Source organism: Pteronotus mesoamericanus, unplaced genomic scaffold, assembly GCF_021234165.1.
Source record: "Pteronotus mesoamericanus isolate MK-2021 breed Mesoamerican mustached bat unplaced genomic scaffold, CSHL_Meso_final scaffold_651, whole genome shotgun sequence".
In the NCBI taxonomy this organism is placed as follows: Eukaryota; Metazoa; Chordata; class Mammalia; order Chiroptera; family Mormoopidae; genus Pteronotus; species Pteronotus mesoamericanus.
This window is the reverse complement of record NW_026555325.1, coordinates 39,335,310-39,344,899: the sequence shown is the minus strand read 5'-3', so window position 1 is coordinate 39,344,899 and position 9,590 is coordinate 39,335,310. Positions and strand designations below refer to the sequence as shown.

The 9,590-nt window shown below is 39.8% G+C and overlaps 1 protein-coding gene across 1 annotated transcript in view; it reads left to right on the top strand.

The window, feature by feature from the left end:
- The first annotated feature begins 1,880 nt into the window (after nucleotides 1–1,880).
- The window catches only part of CWC22 (CWC22 spliceosome associated protein homolog), a 51,437-nt gene continuing 43,727 nt past the window's right edge, over nucleotides 1,881–9,590 (top strand). Inside the window, exon 1 of the mRNA XM_054562314.1 lies at nucleotides 1,881–1,917. The gene's annotated coding sequence lies outside the window, so the exon portion shown is untranslated. The remainder of the gene's footprint in view (nucleotides 1,918–9,590) is intronic.

Sequence of the window (9,590 nt, the reverse complement as noted above, 5' to 3'; positions counted from 1 at the left end):
CTTCACAAAGAGAGGCCCACTGGAGCCCCAAAGGCACTGTTCCCTGAATGTGTACAGACAGTGGATCTACATGGTACAAAGTATGAACTATGACACAGGGACATGCTGCTTAGATACATCTTCAACAAAAGGCCCTTCTCCATAGTTGTGAGGAGTGTCCTTAGATGACAGCCTGCAACAGTTAACACTTTAAAGTCCACCTCAGGTCTTGAGTTGAGGCTGCATTCTTCTTGGGGTGGCTCCAGTCCATGGCTAATCAAGACCGTGTTACAGGGACCTACCAATTTATTCTGGTGTGGGTCTCTTACCTTTGCTCTATCCAGTTTCCTACTTTCACCTTTTCACATTCTTAACTCTCTCTATTTGTTTCCTAAAGAATCCAAATGACAAACCTAGTGTTTTCCAGCTCTGTTCAGCTCTGTTAGGTTCTACTCAAACTTTCCTATTTCTGTTGATAACCGTTAGAGGTGGTTCTGTGCTTTTTTCAGATATGCCTACAAATGTTTCTCAGATTCATCCCCTGTATCCCCTATTGGTACACTGAAAGCAATTCACTGAAATATTTTAAGGCACCAAAAAGCGCTTTTAACTATAGCCAAATATCTTAAATATGAAAAAGAATGGATAATACTATTACATAATAGGAATTACCTCAAATGCATCAAATGTATCAACTGATTAAATTCTTAAAAGTACTCTGTGGGGTGGGTAGTATTATTCCTATCTAACAGATCAGGAAATGGGCACAACAGTGTGAAATAACGTCCCAAAGTCAATCATCCAAAGTATAGCAATAGAATCATAATTTAAACATAAGCAGTCCAGTTCCAGTGTCTTTTTCCATAATATTATACTCTTCTGCTCCTAGGAAAGGGCTGGTAACACTAGCACACTAAAATTGCAACAACAAAAAAGTGTTTGGAGAAACCAGGCCTGGTTTGTAAAGGGTTGGGGAACATAAAGATACAATGTAAAGATACATCGTCCCTACATGCCAAAAAATTGTGGGTTCAATCCCCAGTAAGGGCACATACCTAGGTTGTAGGTTTAAACCCTGGTCACAGCAAAAAAAAATAAAAATAAAAATAAAAAAAATAAATACAGTTGTTTTAGGGAAATATAGATCCCCAAATAGTAACAAGCAGGGGAACTTTAAGGTGTTACTATTGAAAAGTAAACCTTAAAAAAACACTGATTACCTCTAATCTCTGCACAGACCGCTATTTCCAAGCTGGCCAAGCAATCTCCTTATTCTCACCACATCTCATGAGCTGGTGATGCCTTAACCTAATATATAGGCATCATTTACTCTACAGAATTAGCGTCTCCTCATTACTTCTCTTGTTTATGGTCCAACATTCTCCCATTCACTTTGGCCTTGAAATCTTGGAATTTTGCAGGAATATAAAGTAATATTTTTGCTTTGTTTTTCGTTCTTATTACTGTAAAAAGACATTAAAAAGGTGTCTGCTCTTTTTGAGATTTTCACGGAAAATGATTACGATGGTCTACTTTTTGCAACTGCGAAGAAATAGTGTTAAAGCAAATTTTTGCTGTGCTGACCAGCCGCCTGATTGTACTCTCTGGCGCTTATCCAGAAAAACTACAGTTCCCGTCGTACATTGCGGCCCTCACTGTCCAAACTACATTTGCTTACGTCATATCCACCTTCACAGTCGGTGGATGCTGGACTTTGTAGTTTGTATCAACTTGCCGTGTTGGGAAGGGGAAAGCGTGGCCGAATCAACTGCTCTGCATCTGGTATTACGATATGGTTTTTAAATAAATTTTATGTTAACGTATCAAAGCTAATGTAGCTTCTGGTTTTTATGTACTTCACGTGCCGCCTTCCTCCTGCCGGGCCGGGAAGGGGAAGTGACGTACATCCGGTGTAATGGCGGCGCGGTGGAGTTTCAGGTAAATACCTAATTCCATAGACTCGTCACAGGCAGCGAGCCTGATGGTGGGTGGTGGGTTACTGGGCCGGGTGGGAAGTGAAACGGGGCTCAGGAGTGGGCGCGGGCTCGCTGGTACAGCCGTAGACGGCACAGGGATGCGCGTGGCTTTCTTCCCGCCGCGCGGTGGCCCGCGAGGCTGGGAGATGAAAACCGGTCGGGCGGAGGAGTCCGAGCGGATCTGGAAGGGCGGCCGTGAACTCCCTGTTCGCCTCCGCGGACGGGTGTAGCTTCCTAGTGAGGTTCTGCAATACCTTTGTTGCTGAAATCCAGCCCCAACACTGGTTCCCTTTACGGTGTGCTGTTTCGGTCGCCGATCACTTAGAGCCTCTCCTGTCTTTTGGGCTAGAGGCCCCTTTCTCTCGGGCCGCGGGACATGGGATTGGAATTAATGAACTGTATTTGATTAAAAAATGGTGCAAGATCCACTTCTGTGCTTCTCTCCGGCGTAATTTCCCTGTGACTGCTTCTCTGAAGTGTCAGTTTCTTTTTCATACAGTTGCCGTAAGTGAAGATTCTTCCTAGTGTTTAGTCTTGAGGACTCTTTGTTCCTCAGTATGTGTTTCTCTTCCTCTGTCATCCTTTATCCTTCCTTAAGTTGCTCAACCTCCAAAGTCGTGATAGCTCCCAAACTTGGCCCTCCAGTCACCAACTCTCCATTGAGCTCAGGATCCCACAATACACTTGCATATAATGGTAATATAATAGTTACTTTAACTGAGTCTAACTGCAACACCACTTTACCTATTTTCACTTATAATCCTTACAACAATTCTTTGAACTAATTGGAGAAGGAAAAAATTGGGAAAAGGGTATTCCACTTGCAAGACTTTGGTGACTAAAAGTGTGGTAAGAGTTCCTTTTGCATTTGTGGATGTCCAGATGAGAAATAGCACATAAACAAGCAAACTTGGGCTTCACAAGACCAGGTAGCCTGTTTCCTCTTTTAACTGTGTTTAGACTTGTCTTGTTTTAGGGGTGTTCTGTGAAGTGGACAGTTAACCTCGATTACCTTTCTACTATGGAAAAGCAGGTTTAGAATTAGCATTAAAAGTATGATTTTGACCAAAAGAAGCATTATTACAGGCGGGATCTCTATGTGGAGGAGAACTACTTACATCGGTGTTGTGTGATGGAGTAGTAAGCCCAAGATTTCAGCCTTGCTTCAGCATGTGTAAGTCTGTTGCTTGAGGCAGATTACCTAGCTAATGTCTTTTTTCTCAGCATCCTTATCTGAAAAATGTCGATAATGGTAATACCTACCTCAGTGGGTTATTTTGAGGATGAAGAAAAATAATGCATATATGGAGGGCCTTGTGCACAGTGAGTGCCGGGCATACAGTCTTAGCTCTAATATTGTTAGTATCACGATACAGTTGAATTCTCTTTCTGTCTCAGTTCCTGTTCTTTGGTTCTGAATGTTGCCTTTCCACTTTTATGTACCCATGTCGCTTTTTTAGAGCTTTTCCCCCGTCATTTGGCTCTGTCTCTGATATCCCAAGAATGTTAGCCCAGTGTTCTGAAAGCATGGTCTCCTGAATCAGCAGCATTAATATGTCCTTGGAACTTGTTAGTAATGTAAATTATTGGGTTTTCTCTGAGCTCTGTTGAATCAGAAACTGTAGAATGGAGGGCCCTTCATTCTCTTTTTCTTTTTACCAAACCATGTGATTCTCATGCCAGTTTGAAAGCCATTGTTCTAGCCCATCTAGGGATTGGTTAGGGTTCACCGCCATCCCCGGAATCAGGTTTGCTGCCTTCCATGCTTTAATGTATTTAGTCCATAGCCGGCCAGTTTGTCCGTGTTGTGCCACCCTTCCTTCCCCATTTAGGACAGTTTAGTTTCTGACACTTCCTAGACTACTTAACTGTCTTTCCTAAACCAGCTTTAGCTCTGTCAGTTTTCCCAGCTGCTGAATTCTTAGAGGTTAACTCCTCCCTTATGACTGTGCATTGCCAAGTGGTCTACAGTGGCTATTGTGCCTGAGACCACCTAAGAGTACACAGTGACACATTGTGTATTTATAACACCATGCCTTAATTTGAACATTATTCTCTGCTTATCACCTATATGTATTTAGTGTGAATTTTGTACTACTTGGTGTATCTTTAACTTGGTATAAGGCATGACTAGCCTAGAGCTAGTTTAAGCTGATCCCACTGATGACTTACAGCTTGTTGCATTTCTCCACTTTTCTGTTCAAGTCTGAGAATCCTAGCACGGGAGGGTGATGGAACAAAAAGATGTCTGGCATAGTAGTTTAAGCAAACTACCAGACTTACTAAACCTATAGCCTAAATATTTTATCTCAGTATATGCAGTTCCTAAGTGGACAATAGAAGAGACATTTCAATGCATACAAGGAAGTACAAACTTTCAAAGCATTTTCTTCAAAAATAATACATTGGAAGGAAGCAATGGGTTAAAGCAGACCTTTTCCATTTGTTGCCAAGCTAATAAATCTTTCCCAGTAAAGAAATGCCGAAAAGATACTATGGTCTGCCTTGGCCTGGGGACATATGGACCCCTGTCATACAGAATAGGTTAGCTAATGGGAAGGAGAGACCCTTGGAGATTTATGTTTAACTTGACTTGGAGCCTAACTCATAAATGGATTAGGTTAGACAGAGAACAGGTCTTCCACCTGAGAAGTTACCGTGAGTATCCTGTCCTGAATTAGTTTTACTGTGACAGCTTTTTAATCAGGACAGCTGGTGACAGGAGCCTCTGTAGTGGAACGTAGTGGTGGTGTGTGTCTAGGGACTGCTTCATAAATCTCTGGAGGCCACCACCTTCAAGTTTTCTTTAAAACTGAAAGTGTGGCTCTTGTATTAAATACTTAGAAAACCCACTTTCAGAGCCATGCTGTGGAAGAGCTGGCAGAACATAACCTAGCCCATACACTTGATTGGGCAGTCTGGGGAACGAAATCTTTGGGAGGGGGAATGAAGTTGTATGAATGTTTGAAGGCACAAGGCACACTCAGCAATGAGACTTGTTTCCGTAAGGTGAAGAAACAGCACCTTGAGCGTCCAGATCCCTCTCGCAGTGCCATCAGTGGAACTGGATGCCCTGCCCCTCCCCCCACCGTCTCCGTGGGGAGGTTTATTCAGGCTGCTCACCAGGTTAAGGTGGGGTGAAGACAAATAGGTGTTTGAAAACAAACACCTGATAGTGTTGTGTTGATGGAGTTTGATGACAGACAGCTTGGGGGTTCCTAGAAGTGGGGGTTGATAGGTGGGACAAGGCTGCTGGGGTATTCCTTGGTAAAGAAGTTGTCAGAATATCATTATAGAGAGTTCTGTGTAGGAAGAAAAAGAAATAATCACCAAAAGTCCACACGCCCTCTTTTACATTGAAGTTTAGAATTGGAACCTACTGAGTAGCAGACACTGTCTTGGGTTCTGGATATAAAACAATGACCAAGAACTTCAAGTATCCAGTGTTCTCATACAAGTTCTGTTATGCTTTAGCTTCATGAATCTCTCGTGTTCTATCTCATTTCTGCTTAATCCTATGTATGCACCCTGTACTCTACTCAAACAACTGTGAATCCCCTAAATTCTTTTATGTGTCTGAGTCTTTACACATTCTGATCTCATTTCCTTAGCGACCTTTTCCCCTTTTCCTACTTGTCCTCGAAGATTCAGGTTCCAGACCCAGGTCTAGACTTCTTTATGCCCCAGGCCCACTTACTTAGTTGCAGTTCCTCATTTTTTTCCTATTTGCCCTGGATAAAATTTTTTAATACCTCACAAAGGAGACTCTTCTGCACAAACACATATTTAACACAAAAATGAAAATGGAAACATTCAGTGGGTGATTAGAAGCATTAGGGCTATTTCTTAACCACAAGGCATATATTGAGTAAAGTGGTGAGGGTTATGGTATAGGTTTAAAATATAAGATTTTGTCTCTTCCTTGTTTGAAAATGGGTAGAAATTTGACTTGATCACTGGACCAAGAAAACCTATATAAATAATATTTGTTCAGTGAACGAGTTGCTGGGGCTAATCAGGAAACTTAAATCTTTTTGCCACGCAGTTGAGCTGTGAACCAAGGAATGTATGTGGAAAGTAAGGCAGGACAGGGTGGGTTTAGGAGGATTTAAAAGAGGGTTTAGCAGCAGTGGAGATGTCCCTTAGAACTTGTTTTTATTCAGTAACTAGAGGGACTGCTCCTGAAAAACTCTTCTATAAAAGCATAATACATGGAGTTAGGATTGCTGACACAGTAGACATTGAGACAAAATTTCCATTTTAAAAACTCAGAAGGAAATTTGGAAAGTATAGAATAATGTTGCCTATATTGTAATGGAATGTGCTTTTAATTTAAGGCCTGGGTTTCCTTGAGGGCAGTTTTGCAGACACCAAAAGGACTTTTTTGTCCTGCATGGGTATAATTCATTGGAGCCCTACCCATTAGTAGAATACATATATAATTTTTATTTTTTAGAGGCAATTTGCAAAAGTCCTTACAGCCTAGAGATAAGGAAGACCTTGTGAGAAATCTCGATAGAGGTCTCAAAGTCAATTTGCCTTCTAAAATGAAATGAAGGTTGTCTCATGGGGTCTTTTCTAAACAGAGGCTTCCACCTACATATTTCCTATGAAATGAGAAGGTAGAATCAATAGAATTTGGACACGGGCTGGGAGTGAGGAGAAGGAAGAGTCACTTCTAGCTTTATAGGTAATGTCTTAGAGGATGAGCTCGTTTGAGGAGAGGAAGAAATGATGAGTCCAGCTTGGACCTCCTTAGTTCAGAGGCAGCCATGTGAAGGTTTCCTATAGACTTTTGGATGTAAGGATTTGGAACTCTAGAGAAGATTGGGCTGGAGTGAGAGTCACTCTAATAAAGTTAGTTGAAGGTGTGGGGTAGAGGGAATGTGGAGAAAGGATAAGGACTGTTCATTGAACAAATTTGTATTGAGAGCTTTCTGTGTTGGGAATATGGCAGTGAACAAAACAGACAAAAATCCATGAGCAAAGATTAACCTTTATGTAACAGTAAATGTTAGAGGGGTAGACAAAGAGAAACCAGATGAAACTGGTGTCCCTGCAAGTTGAGAAGTGAGAACTTCCGGAAGAGGTGGTTAGCACTAGCAAATTCTGGAGCAATGTCAGATAAAAGAAAGGCATGGTCCCTGGATTTAGCAACAAAGATGTACTTGTGTGACCTTGAGAAGTACTTTGGAGTAGTGGGGGTGCAAAACAGATTTTGGTGGGTAAGTGGAATTAATGGAAGGTTAAGAATTGGTGGCATCAAGTGTAGACTTATGTATCAAAAAAAAAATTGCCTGTTTAAGGAAAGAAAGAATGGAACTAGAGAGGGGACAGGATAAAGGGAATTTGCCTCATAAGTGTCATAATTTATATTTAAATTAATCAGTAAAGAAGTTCAACATGTAGAACTTTTTCCTAAACTCTGTGAAATCAATACCGAAAATCAAGAAATAGCTGATTAAAGTTTTGAAACAAAAATTAACAAATTCCTCTTCTCATGGAGCCTATATCCTGGTGAAAAGGAGCACATTAGAGGATCTTCCTATGTAAAGCAAAGCAGTTTTTTTTTTTAAAGTGTAAGTAGCATATCCAAATGATCATATCACCAACTTTTTGTTCTTTGGTGACTTAAATACCGACCACTATGGACTGGCTTCATGATGTAGGAAATGAATGGGGTATGATAGCTACTCCCAGGTTATAATGAGTTATTTTTAGTATGGATATTGGTATCACAGTTCATTAAAAAGATACGAACTTTTCAATTTTGTCTTGTTTTTTTACTCATCTGCGTCTTTCATGAGATGTCCCAAAATTGGTGTCATCTCCTTTACGCAGAGTCAGAGACAAGTCAAAGGCTTTTTGTTGTGTTTATTCCTCATCACTTACAAAACCCAAACAATATCCAGACACTATCTGCACATTTTCCAGTCCTGTACTTGAACACAGGAATATTCAGTCATTCAAATGGTTATGAGTCAAATCGCACTCCTACTGTGCAATGACTAGGAACAAACAATGGGGGAGTACAGTCTGCAAATCTTTATTTATAATTCTTGGAGTCACACTGTTTTGATATTCAAATTTTTTGTGATTTTAGAGAAGAAATACAGTACAGATATATTAAGTACCATATTTTGCTATGTATAATGTGCACTTTATTTTGCATCAATTTTTAAGAGAAAAATAAGGATGTGCACTATACATGGGTAGTACCTAAAACACCTCGTATCTCTTCTTGTGTTTTGTAATTATTTGTTACATAGAATTTCTTGTACTATAATATGTTAAAAAATAAATGCTAAAATTTATAATACAAAAAACAAGTATCTTAATATAAACACATAAAAAGTTGAATTAAAAAAATTAAAACAAAAGATTTGTTTTCCTGAAAGTTTGGGCCAAAGATGTGGGAGTGCATTATACACGGCCAAATACAATAATCCCCCTTTGGCAGTCCAGCAATGGCCTCTAATTAAAAATTAATATTTCTGCAGAACAGCAAATGAAGAGTCCCATGAAGTCGCAAGTTGGCGTATGTCAGGTTTTGCTGCCAACTGAGTTTACCACAAGGTTAAAAAGAAAAATCTTTGTATTTGCAGAAAAGCCTGTGCCTTTTCAGATTTCAGAATTGCAGATAAGGTTGTCACCCTGCACCTGGTGACTTCCTGAAACAGATAGCAGTGTGTTGGCCTTTTTAATTTTCCTGAAATTGTGAACTATGCTAAATTACATCATTTTCCTTATGTGGCATATCATGGGGCAAATTTCTCACTAATATGTACATATCAAAAGAAAAAAATAGCAAGAAAAAAATAAGAAAATTGTTTTCTTAAAGAGGTTTTCCTTTAGTACAGACAGGGAAAGGCCATAGCAATCTTGTCATTAATGCCTAAGAATTGTGGCCAGTCTGCTGCTACTGTCTGTTCCTTGAGAAGGAAAATCACTATATAGGAGGGGCGGAGACTTGGATTTTCCTGAGGACCCCATCCCCCCATCACATCTTTTTGCATTTAGAACAAATTTTAACTAGTTTTTATTTGAATATTATTTAACATTACCGTTTTCCCCATTGGACAACTAAGAGTTTGGAGTGTTTTTAACTGTGTTACAGTGTTTGAGGTTTGCCAAACCTGCTGTTACTATGTAGAGTACAGAAGAGCAAACTATGGGGAGTCCACTTTTCCTTTCAACAATTTTATGATGGTATATTTTAGTGAGTTCCTCTAACCTGGCTTGAGGACTCATCAGGGACAATGGCAGAAGTGTTCTACTAAAATAATAGGAAAAACAGTGCATTTCAACCACTGGTTGAACATTTTCTCATTTTCTGAATTTTTGAGATAATTGCAGAATGTACAGTTTCATAGTTTCCAATTAACAGTGTAAAGCCCTTCTTACAAATGTTATTAAATATTTTGCTTTCTGATGCTTGCTAAAACTGATAGAAAGATCATCATTTTTAAACTTCATGTCCTTACTATAAAATCTCTTCCTTGCTCAGAGAGCAGGTGTGGTTTTGCTGAGTTGCTTACTTGTGACAAGGAGAGAGAGAAATTTAATAATTCATCATAAAATCCTCATAGTGGTGCTAAGAAGAGCAGTGAGAGCTATAAGCTCTAGATAAATTGC